Source organism: Lissotriton helveticus, chromosome 1_1, assembly GCF_964261635.1.
Source record: "Lissotriton helveticus chromosome 1_1, aLisHel1.1, whole genome shotgun sequence".
Taxonomy (NCBI): domain Eukaryota; kingdom Metazoa; phylum Chordata; class Amphibia; order Caudata; family Salamandridae; genus Lissotriton; species Lissotriton helveticus.
The window spans coordinates 157,056,820-157,072,708 of NC_136057.1; positions in this window are offsets into that span (position 1 = coordinate 157,056,820).

A 15,889-nucleotide genomic window follows, 5' to 3' on the forward strand; every position below is an offset into this window, starting at 1 on the left:
AAGTTCGGCATATTGCCTGAGGAGACGGATAGATTAAACAGCTTGTTGGCTGTGGGGTTGATGGCAGGTGCTCATAGGTTGAGAATATTTGCCGGGCATGGGTCATTAGGAGAAGCAGACTTTATGCTTTAGTGATGTCAAGGTCTCCATCTCCTGCGCACACCTCTCTGCAGCTTATCTGTGCACTGATGCCAGGGCATGTGTACACTTACACACCATTGCTAAACCCCTTTACACAATTGTACAAAAAGCACACTCGTTCTTGCTGAATTCAGCGTATAAGAGCAGGAGTCATGGGGTGACTTGGAGTGAGTGTCTTCTCTGCAAAGATTCACAGTCATGGAGGCATTCGCTGCTCAGTCCAGCCTGCGACTCTGCTGATCCGCCATTAAAAGAAACAAGCATTGGCGACACCAAAAGTTCTTGGCAAGTTGATGCATCGGTTGTGTATTTTTATTACAAGCACATGGCAAAAAAAAGACAAAGAAAATGTACTGCCCTCTAGACATGGTGGCAAATGGTTAATATAAAACATCTGAAAGAAAATAACCATAATATATAATCCTAATAGTCCAGGATAGATGCTTCCTAGAAGGCAGATGAAGAAAAGTACAGAAACCATTTTTAATGCCAACAAACATCAGAGGAATTTCTGATTTTAATGGGCACCCATAAAAGGTAATATTAGTTTGAATTGCTGTAAATTGAAAATGCAGTTTAAATAATCAAGAGTAACTAAAATGAATTAAAAAGGACAACAAATGGAAAAAAGTATTAGCAAAAGAAATTGGCCCTCAGTTCTGACACTAAATTGCACTTCTTTTTAGGCAGCGGTGCACATGTTATCAAGAGGCATGCTGGTGCTGACAGAATAGGGAGCCAGTGGCTGATGTGGACTGACCCTGAGATTCATGCTGGATGCTCTGGGGGATGGAAGCACTGTGTGGCTGACTGTGAAGAGGTGAATGGCATTGGTGTCAGCGGGATTATGTCGGTGTGATAGTGTAAATGTGCTGTGTGGTGATGGTGATGCAGCAAGTGTCACAGCAGTCTGTGATGCTGTGTGTCTATGAACGTGCATTGATGAGTGTGCTGTGGTGAGTCTAATGCAATGAGGGAGATACACTGATGATGATGCAGCAAGTGTAGCACCATTCAATGTGATGATGTCAGTGTGATGTGTTAGTGATAGTGTAAATGTGGTAAGTGTGATGTGAATGCACGTGCAAAGCCAATATGCTGGTGTCATGGATTTGATGCGAGTGTAAGAGGTTAATGTACAGTGTGATGCAATGAGCATGCTAGTAAACATTATTGTCATGTGTTACAGTATGTTGTGAGAGTAATGGGTGAAATGTAATGATAAAACAACTTTACCTTTATATGCTAAAAGGCATATAAACAGTTCAGAAAAGTGAGCTTTAAAATATATATCAGGCAATGAGAGAGTTGATGATTTTGGGGTCCCCCCAAACCTAGGGGGAGGACCAAGCAGATGCCTTGAACACAAAGATCATATCATGCTGAACGATTCGGTGGTGGTCACATCCTCCTTAGACCACCCCCAAGCAAAGTTATGGGCAAAAATACAATCCCAACCAAAGGCCCAGCAGAGCATAATGGGGCGAGATTCTAGAGTGCAGTGATTTATAGTATTAGCTCCCTGCTGAGCCAGGAGAGCCTGCCCCTTAAGGAATGTTTTGATATTGGATACTATAATATTCACTGCACTCTAAAATATTGTCCCATAATGCTTTGCTGGGCCTTTGGTTGGGATTGTATGTTTGCCCAGAACTGTGCTTGGGGTGGTCCTAGGAGGATGGGACCACCACCAAATCATCAGCATGATGTGCTCTTTGTGTTCAAGGCATCTGGTTCGTTCTCTCCCTAGGTTAGGAAGTACCCTAAAATCATCACCTCTCTCACTGCTTGCTATATTTCCATGTTCACTTTTGTGAGATGATTATATCACCATCATAAACTTTATTCCGGTCAATGTGACTTCAAAAGTACAATCAAGATACATACATTGGAAAAAAGAAAAAAAGGAGAAAAGAGGTGGTAGAATGAAAATATAAAATAACCTCATAATACAAATACATATTTTTAAGTAAGTATGGATAAAAATGACTATCAATATGTACAAAATTTGAAAAGAATATAAATACAAAAATTCGCGAGCCTGGTAATACGGGACAACAGATCGTATCATAGGCGAATGGACTGGGCTGTAAACAAGAATTCATCTATGGAAAGTGCATAGTATGGATAATAAATAAATAAATACACCAATTTTAAAAAGTTCATAAAAAGAGGACCACATCTTATCTTACGAATATTAACATAGTCCTCGCATTGGGATTATACCCTGCTAGAGGTTGCTTCTAGACATACATTTTGAAAGTAAACTAATTGATTCGCAGTTCCTTAAACAGTGAGTAAACAAGTTTTTGTCAATTCAAAATAGCAAGACTATAAATTTATGACCATCATTAAATATCCATGGGAGAGTGGACTACCAAACTTGCGCAAGAGAGGAATAATTACATTTCTGTTATAGGGGCAACTATCGCCTGTTGGGAAGATTTCAGAAAATGCCTACGGGAACACCACATAGAAAATAAAAACCTGCGACTGAAAAAATAATAGGGATACTTGTATCAAACTTGAGGATCCTAAACGCCTCCGAATAGTGTCTAGTTCCAAGGTTCCTACAAATCTGCACCAGCCAACGTTTTCTTGCTTTATGGTGGCCTGGGCAGCTGAAGAACACATGTAATACTGTCTCATCGGGGCAATTGCATGCCGGACAATTTGAAACTTGCAAACCCTTCCATTTGTGGGTAAAACAGCGAAGTGGCAACACCGCATACCTAAACTGAAGGTAAAGTTTTCTAGCGGCAGCTGGTTTGATAACATCTAAGGCCGGCTCAAGTACAGGCCTATCTTTTATCTCTAGGAATGCTGATGTTAACTTGCCTATTCGGGGACAGCTATGAAGCTATGCCTGAATATGCTCCTCAAAAAGAGTCTTCAATTGTTTTCTAGAGATTGAGGATCAGGCAAGCTCAGGGTCCACCCAGAGTTCCCGTAGCCCTATACTGGTGAGTGTTTGTTTCATAAAAGCTAACCACGGCAAATTAGCAACCCCCCGCAGATTCATTACCTCTAGAAGTTCCTCTCTATAGAAATAGAGTTCTGGGGTTACCCACAGACGACGCCAATACATTAAGGGCTTGAGATTTAATAAATCTGAGATTGCCTTAAGCCCCAAATCTAATTGGAGTGGGGTTAACGGGGTGCTCTGTGGGAGATTCAAGTGTCGTAAGAAGTTGTTCTCAACCTGTAGTAAATCACGGGGCCAGAGTGGCCCCATAGTTCAGCCCCTTATAGAGCCCCTCCCCGAGCTTGCACCTTGTAAAATTCAATGGCTGGGCTAATCGGTTTCAAAGTGGACTTGCAGAAGAACTTCATAATCACACCTGATGATTGAGACAGTTTTAGAGATGATTTTTTAATATGTTCCCCCCAGTCCATTTTATCTGTAATGGCGATCCCCAGCTAAACAAAAGAGGAAACGCTTTCAAGAGGTTTGCCATACAAAAGGGGATTAGGACGTGTGCTTTTGGAGCTATTGAACGCCATACATTTGGTTTTCTGCAGATTAATTTCTAAGCCTCTTTTTCTGCAAAAAACTTCAAATTTATTAAGGATCCTCTGTAAGCTCATAGGCGATTTAGATACTAATAACGTATCATCGGCAAACAACATTGCCGGGATCAGTCGAGAGGCTAACTTAGGTGCATGCAAGTCTTTTTCGGCCAGTAGCGAATCTATTAAACCATTAATATATAAACTAAAAAGAGTGGGAGCAAGGACACAGCCCTGTCGGACACCACGCTTGATCGGAATGGGGGCAGTTAACTCGCCATCCTTGCCAAACCTAATTTGCGCAAAGTTGTCCACATGTAGCCGTTTAATGAGATGGGTTAAATATTCTGGAACCCCAAACTCATGTAGAACTGACCACAGTTTATCCCTTGGGACCAAATCAAAAGCAGACCTCAGGTCCACAAATACTAGGAAAAGACTGCCGCCCTCCAGACACATGGTTTTCCAGTACAACAGCTGTAATCTGAGTACTTGATCCAGGGTGGATACTTTTTCCCTGAATCCTGCCTTGAAAGGGGACAGAATCACCTGTTCTTCCATCCAATTCCAATTCCAAATTCCCAAAATTCTTTATTTCGGCCATATAGACCATAAAAGATGCAGTAGAAAACAACACATACAATAAAATACATATTTTTAAAAAAAATACATATTATAAGAATACACTAGCCCAGCGGGGAAATAGTTAAGACACTAAAAGTTCAAGAGGGTTCACAGTTTTTTTTTTCCTGATCAACCATATAGCCATAAGAAATTTAGAAACGGCGAACACAATGTGACCCAGAGTACTGGTTTTCAGGATCCTGTATGCCTGTGCATACTCTCTGAACCCTAAGTTCTTGCATAGTGGCGCTATCCAGCGTTTCCTAGGCCTTTGGTAAACGGGGCACACAAACAGAATGTGAAGATCGTCTTCCAAGTAGATGTTACAGCAAGGACAGGTTTTATCGACCGTATTGGACCACTTGCATGTGAAAGTGTTAATGGGTAGTGTGCCAAGCCTCCATTGGACAAACAGTTTCCTCGCCAGGTTAGGAAAGATAAAATCCATAAAAGGTTCGAAAGTGTATGAATTTTTGGATTCTAAAAATCGCAAAGTAAGGGTGCCACTGTTTTGAGCGTTTACCAAATGTGCAAGGGACCTATCCTTAAAAAATTTTGACAGGGCTTTGCGCGAGATTGCTTGGCAGCCTCGCACTGGGTCCTCCCAGAGGTCACGGAGATTCATGGCGATCAGTTCGCTTTTCACAGAGGCAAGCCAGGGAATTTTTCCACCGCAATTGAGGCTCATGACGTGGGTAAGATCCTCCCTATAATGATGAAGTTCGTTCGTAGACCAGAGCCTGTGCCAGAACTTCACTGGCTTGGACACAAGCTCCTCTGCAATAGGGGGGAGGCCCAGGTCCATTCTCAAGGGCAAAAGTGGCGTTGCCCGTGGGAGAGCCAATAAGCGCCTTAAAAAGCTGTTTTCAACTGTTGACAAGTCCTTCACCGCTTTGTGCCCCCAAAGTTCACTGCCATAGATGGCCGCTGCCTTGGCCTGGGACCTGTAAGTTTCAAGAGCCGGACTTACAGGCTTGAAGGTCGAAGAATTGGCCACCTTCAAAATTGCACCCGACAGTTGGGACAGTTTAACCCTTGCTCGTACTATCTGGTGGTCCCAAGATAAGTTTTCCTGTAATGTTACCCCCAGATATATGAAGGTGAACACCCTCTCGAGGCTAACAGTCCCCAGGGTGGGATTAGGCCTTGTTTTAGTGGGTGGAATACAAATCATAAACTTTGTCTTCTCTGTGTTTATCTCCAACCCGTGCTGACAACAGAAAAGTCCGAATCCATCCAGGATCCTCTGAATCCCCATGGGAGATTTGGAAAGGAGGAGGGTGTCATCGGCAAACATGATTGCCGGTACCCTCCTTCCTGCCAAACATGGGGCGTCGTTGTTCTTGACATTTTCCGGGTGGGAGATGACATGATTGATGTATAAACAAAACAGGGTTGGTGCCAAGACACAACCCTGCCTCACCCCTCGACGGACGGGGAACCTGGATGATAAATTGCCATCTTTCCCACACCTGACCTGCACATAGTTGTTCTCATGCAGCCTAACTAAGATGTTAAGTAGCTGGGGGGGAACTCCTAGCTTTTCCAGCACCTCCCACAGCTTTCTGCGCGGGACTAGGTCAAAGGCTGACCTCAGATCCACGAAGACCATGTACAATCTTCCCCCCTCGATCTTCACCGTCTTCCAATAAAGGAGGACGAGGCGGAAGATCTGGTCCATGGTCGACGTGTTCTTCCTGAAGCCAGCCTGCAAGGGACTCAAGATGTCATTATCCTCTACCCAGTCTAGTAGATGGTTCAAAATAAGACGCGCAAAAAGCTTTTGGGGGACATCTATAAGGCTAATTGGCCTATAATTTACTGGATTCAGAGGGGAGCCTTTCTTGTGGATTGGCACTATTTCGGCCCCTGACCAAGAGGGAGGAACCACCATTCCTCCTAATATAGCATTAAAAAGAATAAGAAGGTACGGGGCCCAGATGTCGGGATGATGTCTAAACAGATCACCGGGTAGCTTGTCCAACCCCGGTGCCTTCCCCAACGCCAGGCGCTCCAGTGCTGTCTTCACCTCACCTAAAGAAAATTCCAGGGCCGTATCTGGAGGACAGGGGAACTCCGCCGCCATCCCATCGGGCCATAGAGTGGTTTCATGGTATAGTGCTCCGAAGTGAGCCTCCCAAATGGAGGGGGCAATATTGGATTCTAAAGCAGATGTGAGCACCCCTGTACCGTTGTTGACCTAGGCCCAGAACTTCCTAGAGTCTTTGCATTTCAGGGCTTCGATCAGTTCTTGCCAGTGGTTCCAGTCCCACTCTACCCTAGCGCTGGCTAGTGCTGACTTATACTCCCTCCTCAGGGTTGCAACCCTCTCCTTATCACTACCTTCTTTGATGGCAGAAAGTAGGTCGGATTTAATTTTCCTACAGGTAGAGGTGTACCAAGTCGCAGTACGGGTGACTTTCCTTCTTGAGGGCACCACTGGGTTAAAAACGTCTGCAAGGTCCCTGACCAAAGCCTGATGGATGCCAGAAAGTCTCTCATTATAGTCAGAGGGTCTGGGTTGGCTGATGAGAGCGTCCACCTCCTGAAACATGGGGAGTGCTATACCATATAGCTTGTTAATGGCGTTTTCATTATTGGCCAACTTCCCCCATTTCACCCGACGCCTACTTGTAGTGAGGAGTATATCCCCCTGGTCACCTCCGGCGTCAGTAGTTGGCAGCCCTACAGCAGGGGCTGGGTGCTGAATTTCCAGCAAGAGGGAATTGTGGTCGCTGTCTGTTCTCGGTACCACTTTAAAATCTTGCACTTTAGGCCACAGGGATATATCGATAAAAATATAATCCAACCTGGACTCATGCCCCTTTCTATTAAATGTACACACCGATGGAGTGTCGGAGGGGGTGCGCCCATTGCACGCCCTCAGTGCAAAGTTCAGAGTGAGGGAGGTAAGTTGTATTGCCAACGGGGACCATGCTTTGGGGTGAGGTGAGGAGGAGGGGGGAACTCCCCAATGATCATCCTCGGCTGTGAAGGGACCCTCCATTAGACCCTCCAATGGTTCAAAGTGGCAATTGAAGTCCCCTCCCATCACTATTTTCAGGTCAGCTGGTAGTTGACCTAGAAAGGATGAGAGTTCGACTAGAGTAGAAGATTCATTGCCCACAGCAACTGGTCGTGAGTAAACATTTACAATGGCCCAGGACCTTTTACCGGGCCAACTGAGGAGCACACACTGGATGTCCTGAGAGAGAGTATCCATACTTTCCACCTGACACCCAATGTGGCTCGCCACCCAGATTGCTAGACCACCCGAAGGTCTCCCCCTACCATTCCACTTTGCCGGGATTTCAGAAATATCATACCCCCTCATAGACTGCGGTTCCCTTGCCCACGTCTCCTGAAGGAGGAGGATATCACTTTTGTTGACCAGGGTCTCCCACTCCGGAGTGCCCACCTTATTCATAATGCCTGCCACGTTCCACGAAAGAATAACCAACCCTGAGCCTTGGGGTTGCAAGACAACTTCACTTAGTGCGGGCAAGGTGTCGCATATATGCTTTGCCAGAGCGCCCAACCCGGCTATGGTGGGCGACGGGATGGGTAATACAGCAAGCTCCTCCAATTGCAATGTAAGAGCAGAGCATGTGTCTAATGGTTCCTGAACTTGCACTTGGATACCTCCCAGAAAAGTCCCCCCCTCATTGAGAGAAACCTGGATCTTTGTGTCAGTTACAGGATGAGATGTACCACCCCCCCTGACTGAGACCGCAAGGGGAGATTTTGCAGAGTGTTTTGGTATGTCTCCCCATTGTGGTCAATCTACTTGGTCCAGGCAGGAAAATCTGTTCTGATGGACGAAGTTACCAGGAGCGGGGATTGTGTTGTGCTTGGGTCTGTACCGTGAGCCATCGATTGCGAAGCCCACTCTAGTCCAGCTCTGTTCCCTCCCCATAGGTAAGTTAGACACATTTGGATAAAAATCTGAGAGGGACACTAGATCTATATTGGACTTATCCGGCCTTACCAGCCAGTTGCAGATGTAAGGAGCAACCAGTGGGCTTTTAAAGCTAATTATAATACAGTCCCCAGCCCTATTATTGGGGGTGACTCCAATCCATGGGATCCTTCTAACCATCAGGACATCTCCTTTGATGTTAGGGGGGAGGGGCCTGTTAATATTGAGCCAACTAATTACCTTATTACGAAGTGAGTCCTGTGGCTCTCTGGTGTCACCGGTGAGCTCAGGAACTCCCACCATAATCGCTGTGTAGGGCACTGCCTCTGGGGGCAGGTTGACCGCCCAGCGCCTGGTATTAGGACTAGTAGTGTGACCAGTGTGTACATTAGTGTCACACCCCACACTCCTTGGTTCGGGTGGTGCCGGTGGCTTGGATCTTCTAGGTGCAGGGACAGGGGGCCTACGGGTTTGTAAAGGGGGAAGTAGGGGGGCATGACTGACTGTAGTGCTGTGTTGTGCCCCAGTCTGGGCCTGTGTACATGTTTCAACAGTGAGAGGTCCATTCCCCACAGGATCTCGGGGAGCCAGCTGTGCGCTTGGGCCCAACCCCCCACTAGAAGTGTTTCGCATGTGTGCATTTTCTATTAGCTATAAGTCTCGCGTCTATAGAGTCTAATTTTACAGATAGCGGTTCCAATAAGTTCTTAAAGATGACCGTAAGTGAACTAATTAGAGCATCTGTAAGATTAGGTGGGGGCCCACCAAATATGAATGGCCCTGAGCACCCTGGTACAGCTGTAACATAAGGTGAACCTACTTGACCAGACCCAAAGCCCAGGGCAATGCTATCAGGAGATGCCGAAATGTCCGTGCTGGCATCCAGTATTGGAGTAGTTATGTCCACTTTAGCCCTTTTTGCCCCTGTTAGCTCTCTTGACCTTTGCCTTTTCGGCGGATGAGCTGTTCCACTGCCTACAGGATCCGTTAACACTATGGCTTGACCCCCCTCCAATGACTCGGTCATTTCCACACAATTCAGATAAGGAGTGGTTTCCACTGCCCCGGAAGGACGCAAGGACTGGCTATCCCTTGATAGGGTTGTCGGGGTCCTAAGTTGTTGGAGCACTGACTCAATTGTCTCATCAATGCTGTCCAGGAGTGATAAATGGGTATTATGAAGGGTTATTGGAGTACTGACATCATTTGAAGAAGAGTCCAAGAGGCCCAAAGACACATTTTCAATGTTCGCCTCAGGGAGAGTGTCTGGCACCATAGAACCTTTCTTGGCCGCAGCACTGGCCTTGGGAAAGAAATTTTCAAGTGTGTTAGAGAACTGTTGGGCAGACTTACTCCTGGATCCTCTGGAAGCCATGGAGAGGGTACAAACAGGAAGAGCAAACTTGATAAGGCAAGGGCAAAGTCTTGGGACAGGCCAGGCGTCAGAGGGGGGGCCCGGTCCGGTCTCTCCCGGCCTCTAACGGCCTAGAACGGCCCGCCCTTTGCCCGGGCTTAGCCCCGCGCTTCGGCCCGCGCGCGTCCCGCGTGCGCGTAAATGGGCGGGGCTAAATAGGGAGGAAGGGGGGAGGGCGGGAAGAGTCGCAGGTGCGCTGCTGACCTGAGCGCTACTCCTGCTGGGACTCGCAGTCCCGCCCTCGCAGTCCACACAGCCCCTTACAATCCAGGGGGTCCAAATCGCCACAGAACGCTTGTGTCCGCTTTCTCCCGCTTTCTCCCGCCTTCAGGGAAACTCCTGGCAAACTCTGACACTCTCCGGCTACGAGCGGCACCCGCGGAGCGGGGGCCGCGAGCAGTGTTTATACAGCAGGAGGAGGGAGGAGGGGGGAGGGCGGGAAGAGTCGCAGGTGCGCTGCTGACCTGAGCGCTACTCCTGCTGGGACTCGCAGTCCCGCCCTCGCAGTCCACACAGCCCCTTACAATCCAGGGGGTCCGTATCGCCACAGAACGCTTGTGTCCGCTTTCTCCCGCTTTCTCCCGCCTTCAGGGAAACTCCTGGCAAACTCTGACACTCTCCGGCTACGAGCGGCATCCAATTTTGTAGCCTGAGCAGCAGAATGCGCGCAAAGATTTTTTGAGAAATATCAATCAGGCTGATAGGCCTGTAATTGGTTGACAGGAGTGGAGAACGTTTTTTAAAGATTGGGATTATTTCCGCACCCAGCCAGCTGGACGGGATCCCCATGCCCTGCAAAATAGCATTGAATAAAACCCAAAAGTATGGGGCCCAGACAACTGACTCGCTGCGGAATAAGTCTATATGCATTTTAGCATGTAAAGATAGAGTGACTTGTTGTTTTACTAAAGGTATGTGAGGTTTCTGTTGTATTAATTGGGATGGGCCAACTTCGCTCCCACAAGCCAGAGTGGAGCCCCATAACTGTGACCACAACTAAGGGCCCAGAAGATCTCCATTGCTGCTGTATACATCATAATTTTTCCAAATAATATGAATTTTGGGTGTTAAGAAAATAACTTTCATGTGACACAGTGGCATCTTGTAATCACATTATAATGAAATGCATTACACCTTGAAGGTCTGCAGCCTACGTTCCAGCTTCTCACGGCACAGCATCCACCCAGGTGCAATCTTACCCCTCAGGTTGGCCAACAAATAAAACATTGAAGAAGATATGGCCTCTGTGGAAAGACTCAGCTGTGCACCCTTGAAGTTATTGCTACCCCTTTATTGCTCACTCTCAGACTAATGGAAACCAAAGACTTGGATTGTCACTTTTATTGTCATACTTTACTGAATTATTGTGATCTTTGGCAAATGACGTGCTAGCCCTGTGCATCAGCGCCCTTACTGGATAATGTGTGCTCTGGGTATGAAAGTTGGGGTTACATGCTAAATAAAAAAACATTTCAGTTGTCTTCATGGTTATTGCATAAGTAACACTCAGTTGGCAGTGTAGAATATGCTACATAAATACTAGTTATGAGTCTGATCACTAAGTTAATAGATTAGCTACCCATTTTGCCAAACTTAAAATGCATAGATAAGATTTCAGCTAAGAACATAAAATTGGTGAAAGTGTAATGTGTGCGATGCCCTTGCAGACACCCCCCAAAAAACACAACAGCGATCTCCTTGCTCCCCAACCAAAGTACCCGAGAAAGCCATCAATCAAAAGCTCACAGAATACCTGAAACACAACCTCCTCCTCGATGCCTCACAATCAGGATTACATGCCAACCACAGCACTGAGACTGCACTGATCGCTGCCACTGATGGCATAAGAACTCGCATCAACCACGGAGAAACTGTAGCCCTGATCCTCCTCAACCTCTCTGCTGCTTTCAACACCGCCTACCACCACACTGTCATCGACAGACTCGGCATACAGCCAAATGCTTTCCAGTGGATCACCTCCTTCCTTACAGGTTGCACACAGAGCACCCGACTGCCCCCCTTCACCGCAGCACCCAAGGACATCATATGCGGCGTACCACAAGGATCATCCCTCAGCCCCACCCTGTTCATCATCTACATGACTTGCAGACGTCATCAGAGCCCATGGACTCAATATAATTACCTATGTAGCCGACACTCAGCTAATCTTCTCACTCACCGAAGACCCCTCCACCGCCAAAACCAACTTCTGCAATGCCATGACAAATAATTGGATGAGAGACAAGGGTCTCAAGCTCAACTCTGACAAAACAGAAGTACTGATCTTCAGGAAGAACACCTCCATTTGGGACCACAGCTGTTGGCCAGCAGAACTCGGACCCACGCCCACACCCACCAACCATGCATGCAACCTCAGCATCATCCTCAACAGCCAACTGACCATGAAACGACAAGTCAACGCAGTCACCTCCTCCTGCTTCTACACCCTCCTTATTCACTGCAAAATCTTCAGATGGATCCCAATCAACACCAGAAAAACCGTCACACATGCCCTCGTCACCAGCCGCCTCGATTATGGCAATACTGTCTATTCCAGAATCCTCACCCAGCTACTCATAAGGCTCCAGACCATACAGAACACCACAGCCGGACTCATTCTGGACCTCCCCAAACAGACCCACATCACTCCACACCTCAAAAAACCTCCACTGGCTCCCCATCCAGAAGAGATTCCAGTTCAAGATCCTCACACACACCTACGAAGCTCTTCATGACTAGGTGCCATCCTACATCAGCCACTGATTGAACTTCCACCAGCCCTTCGGGAACCTGCGCTCTGCCTCACTCTCTCCCACACACACATGTGCATCTGACATGCAGTGGCCACTTCTTCACCTACTCCACTGCTAAGACCTAGAACAACTTACCACTCCACCTCCCGAATACACCCTCTCTGGCGGACTTCAGGAAGACCTGGCTTTTCGACAGAGACACTGCACCCTCAGTGCCCAAATACCCTTAAAGGGTGACAGCGCTGCGCTTTACAATTTGTGGAAAATGGAATGTTGTCGTTATTTATGTCCCATTATACACCCTCTCTTTCACGTCCCGAGCTCATCATGACGGTAACTAGAAAACCCGGGCACATTAACGTAAGGTTGCACGCAAACACATTTCTTCCTCAAACTACAACTGCACATTCTTATGGTCAAGCCGATTCCGAGAAACGAGCCCCGTTGTAACCACACGCTCTCATGGTCAGGCCGATTCCGAGAAATAAGCCCCCGTTTGCCAAGACACGACAACCAATTCCGAGAAACCAGCTCCTGTTTGCTAAACACACGACACCAGACATCCTGTCACAACCATTTCTCTATTTCTTATCTAAGGAACCAGCCTAGGGTTATTTCTCAACTCTCTGCCTCTGCCATGACTTCCTCACGATTATCAATCAATCAATCAATCAATCATGCCATTTGTATAGCGCACTACTCACCCGGGAGGGTCTCAAGGCGCTTGGGGGGAGAGGTATGCTACTGCTCGAACAGCCAGGTCTTGAGTTGTTTCCTGAAGGCGAGATGGTCCTGGGTCAGCCGAAGGTGGATGGGGAGGGAGTTCCAAGTCTTGGCAGCCAGGTAAGAGAAGGATCTTCCTCCGGCGGTGGCTCTTCGGATGCGTGGTACGGCTGCGAGGGCGAGGTTGGTGGACCGTAGCTGGCGGGTGGGCGTGTAGAAGGTCAGGCGGTCGTTGAGGTACTTGGGGCCCTGGTCGTGGAGAGACTTGTGTGCGTGGGTGAGGAGCCGGAACGTGATCCTCTTGTCGACGGGGAGCCAGTGCAGGTTCCTCAGGTGGCTGGAGATGTGGCTGCATCGGGGGACATCCAGGATGAGTCGGGCGGAGGCGTTCTGGATGCGCTGGAGTCTTTTCTGTAGCTTGGCTGTGGTTCCGGCGTAGAGGGCGTTTCCGTAGACCAGTCGGCTGGTGATGAGTGCCTGGGTGACAGTCTTCCTGGTCTCGGTCGGGATCCAGCGGAAGATCTTGCGAAGCATACGCAGGGTGTTGAAGCACGATGAGGAGACGGCGTTGACTTGTCTGGTCATCCAGAGGGAGGGGTCCAGGATGAAGCCCAGGTTGCGTGCGATTATGACACAGTTACGTCGCTACTGCCATGATTTCTGTATGATTGCCACATTTGTAACTGAAAATTTCTAAAGGGAAGCTCCTTCCTCTTTTCTATGTATATATACTGTATTTTCTTTGATTAAAGTAGAGACTATTCCCGAGCCTCCTTAGATGACGGAGCTCTCACTTAACTCGAGTTACTGAATAAAGACCCTGAATTCTAACCACCACAGACTCTGCTCTTCATACTTGACCTTATTAATATTATAGAAATTCCGATCAAGGTAAATTACTAAAATATTTACCACAGCAAATTGGCGCCCGAACAGGAACTTCCCTTTCTCCCCACACGCCGGTGATGCGGACCCAAACCTGTCTCTCCAGACACCGACGGACTTCCAAGTGCACACTGCAGGGTGTTCCTGCATGAACTCCTTCGTGTCGAAGAGGGACCGTGCCGCGGCCTAGCCAGCCACATGAGGCGGTGAGGACGACAGCGGATGTCTCGACCCAGAGCCCGAACATTGTGAAGTTGCCGAGTCCGAGGTCTTCAGAACCCCGACAAGTCCCTGATCAAGAGCGCAGCGTAACTAGTCCAGTGACCAGATCTTCAAGGTCTTCAAGTTCTCTGCACCTCGGTGAGTACTGCTGGGGGTGTATCAAGACGGGTTCTGATCTTTTTCAGGACACGGTCAAGACGGGTTCTGATTTTCAGAGCACGGTCAAGACGGGTTTTAGGTTTCTAGAAAACGGTATGTTTGTACTCTGATACTCAGGTTATATCAAGTTATCAAGTGTAAGTTGTTTATTCATTGACAAAATGCCTTTGTTTTCTAAACTGTGTAAACTGGGTACCCAGAAGGGGTTACTGGAACAACCTGTACCAGTCCCCCCGAAGGATACTCCTGGTTACTTCATGTATACGAAATATGGAATTGGTGCCATCTTGTATTTGGATCTTTGGGAAGGTTACACTAAAGATTTAGAAATTGAGATTAGATGGCCAAAGAGTGGCAAATGGGATTTAAATTGTATCATGGCAGTTGAAAAGAAATGTTGGGAAAAGAAAGCAAGACCCTCGATGTTAGAGAGTGTCGAAATATGGCGAAAGGAAGCACATCGAAGGGAACAGAAAGAGCAAGGGAAAGTGGAGAAAGCAAAGAGAATGTCAGAAGAAAGTAAGATGAGAAAGTTACAGGATCAGAATGATGATATTCATTTTGAACAAAAGAAAAGGGAGGTCTCGGCCTCCGTGACGGGTTTATATCTCGTCCTCTCGCAAAAGACAGGGTCCGATGGTAGTTCAGACCCTAACATTCCCACAGCACCTCCATGTCCTAAGGTTCCTTCCGTGCCCGAAGACTTCATTACCACCTATTTAATGGAACCACCTCCTGCTTATACTAATCAAATAGCAGCCAGACGAGTAGTCACCCAGATGGAACCCATCCCTGACACTTCGGGTGGTGTTCTACCTATGTTAGAATGTGAATATGACCCTACTCCAGGGGAAGGCCCACAAGCAGATGTCTCCTACCGCTTACGGTAAGCCCTAGAAAGCATACGGGAGGTACCAAATATCACAAATTGTCTGAATAAAATTTACGAGGCTCTCCGAACAGGAGAAAATTTAGAAGTCCTACAAGAGGCTATCAAAAATAGACCTATCGCTCATAGAAAATGCCTCTCACGATTTATGATTACCTGTTTCATCCGCATGATCTCAAGTGCTGGAAAAAAGGTTCCCGACGACCTACTTCAGCTAGATCAAGCAGTGGTAGCGGGAAGTTATAATAAAATAAAAGAAATAGATCTCTTCATCCCTCTCTTTACTAGTAAGGTTTCCGACTCCCACCAGAAAAATGCCCCTACCCAGGAGAGCGAGAATGAGGGTATAGACGAAGACAGGGAAGAAGGAACTGTTTTTCAAGGAGCAGTACGTTCCCATATCCCTCGCTCCCTAGGTAGTGGACAACTCAGGAATAAGACTAAAAAATTGTCAGCTTCTTCGGCTACATTGTTCCAACAAACACAGGAAGCCCTGGATGATTGGATGGACGATGAGCCTCCACTCACCACACAAGAAAAAGTACTTGCTCGATCAAGCGCCCATTGGGTGTCCCAATACTCTATATACGGCCCTGACATAGTTGCTCAAATGTTTTTATCACTCCCTATGACTTCCCAAAGACTAGCCA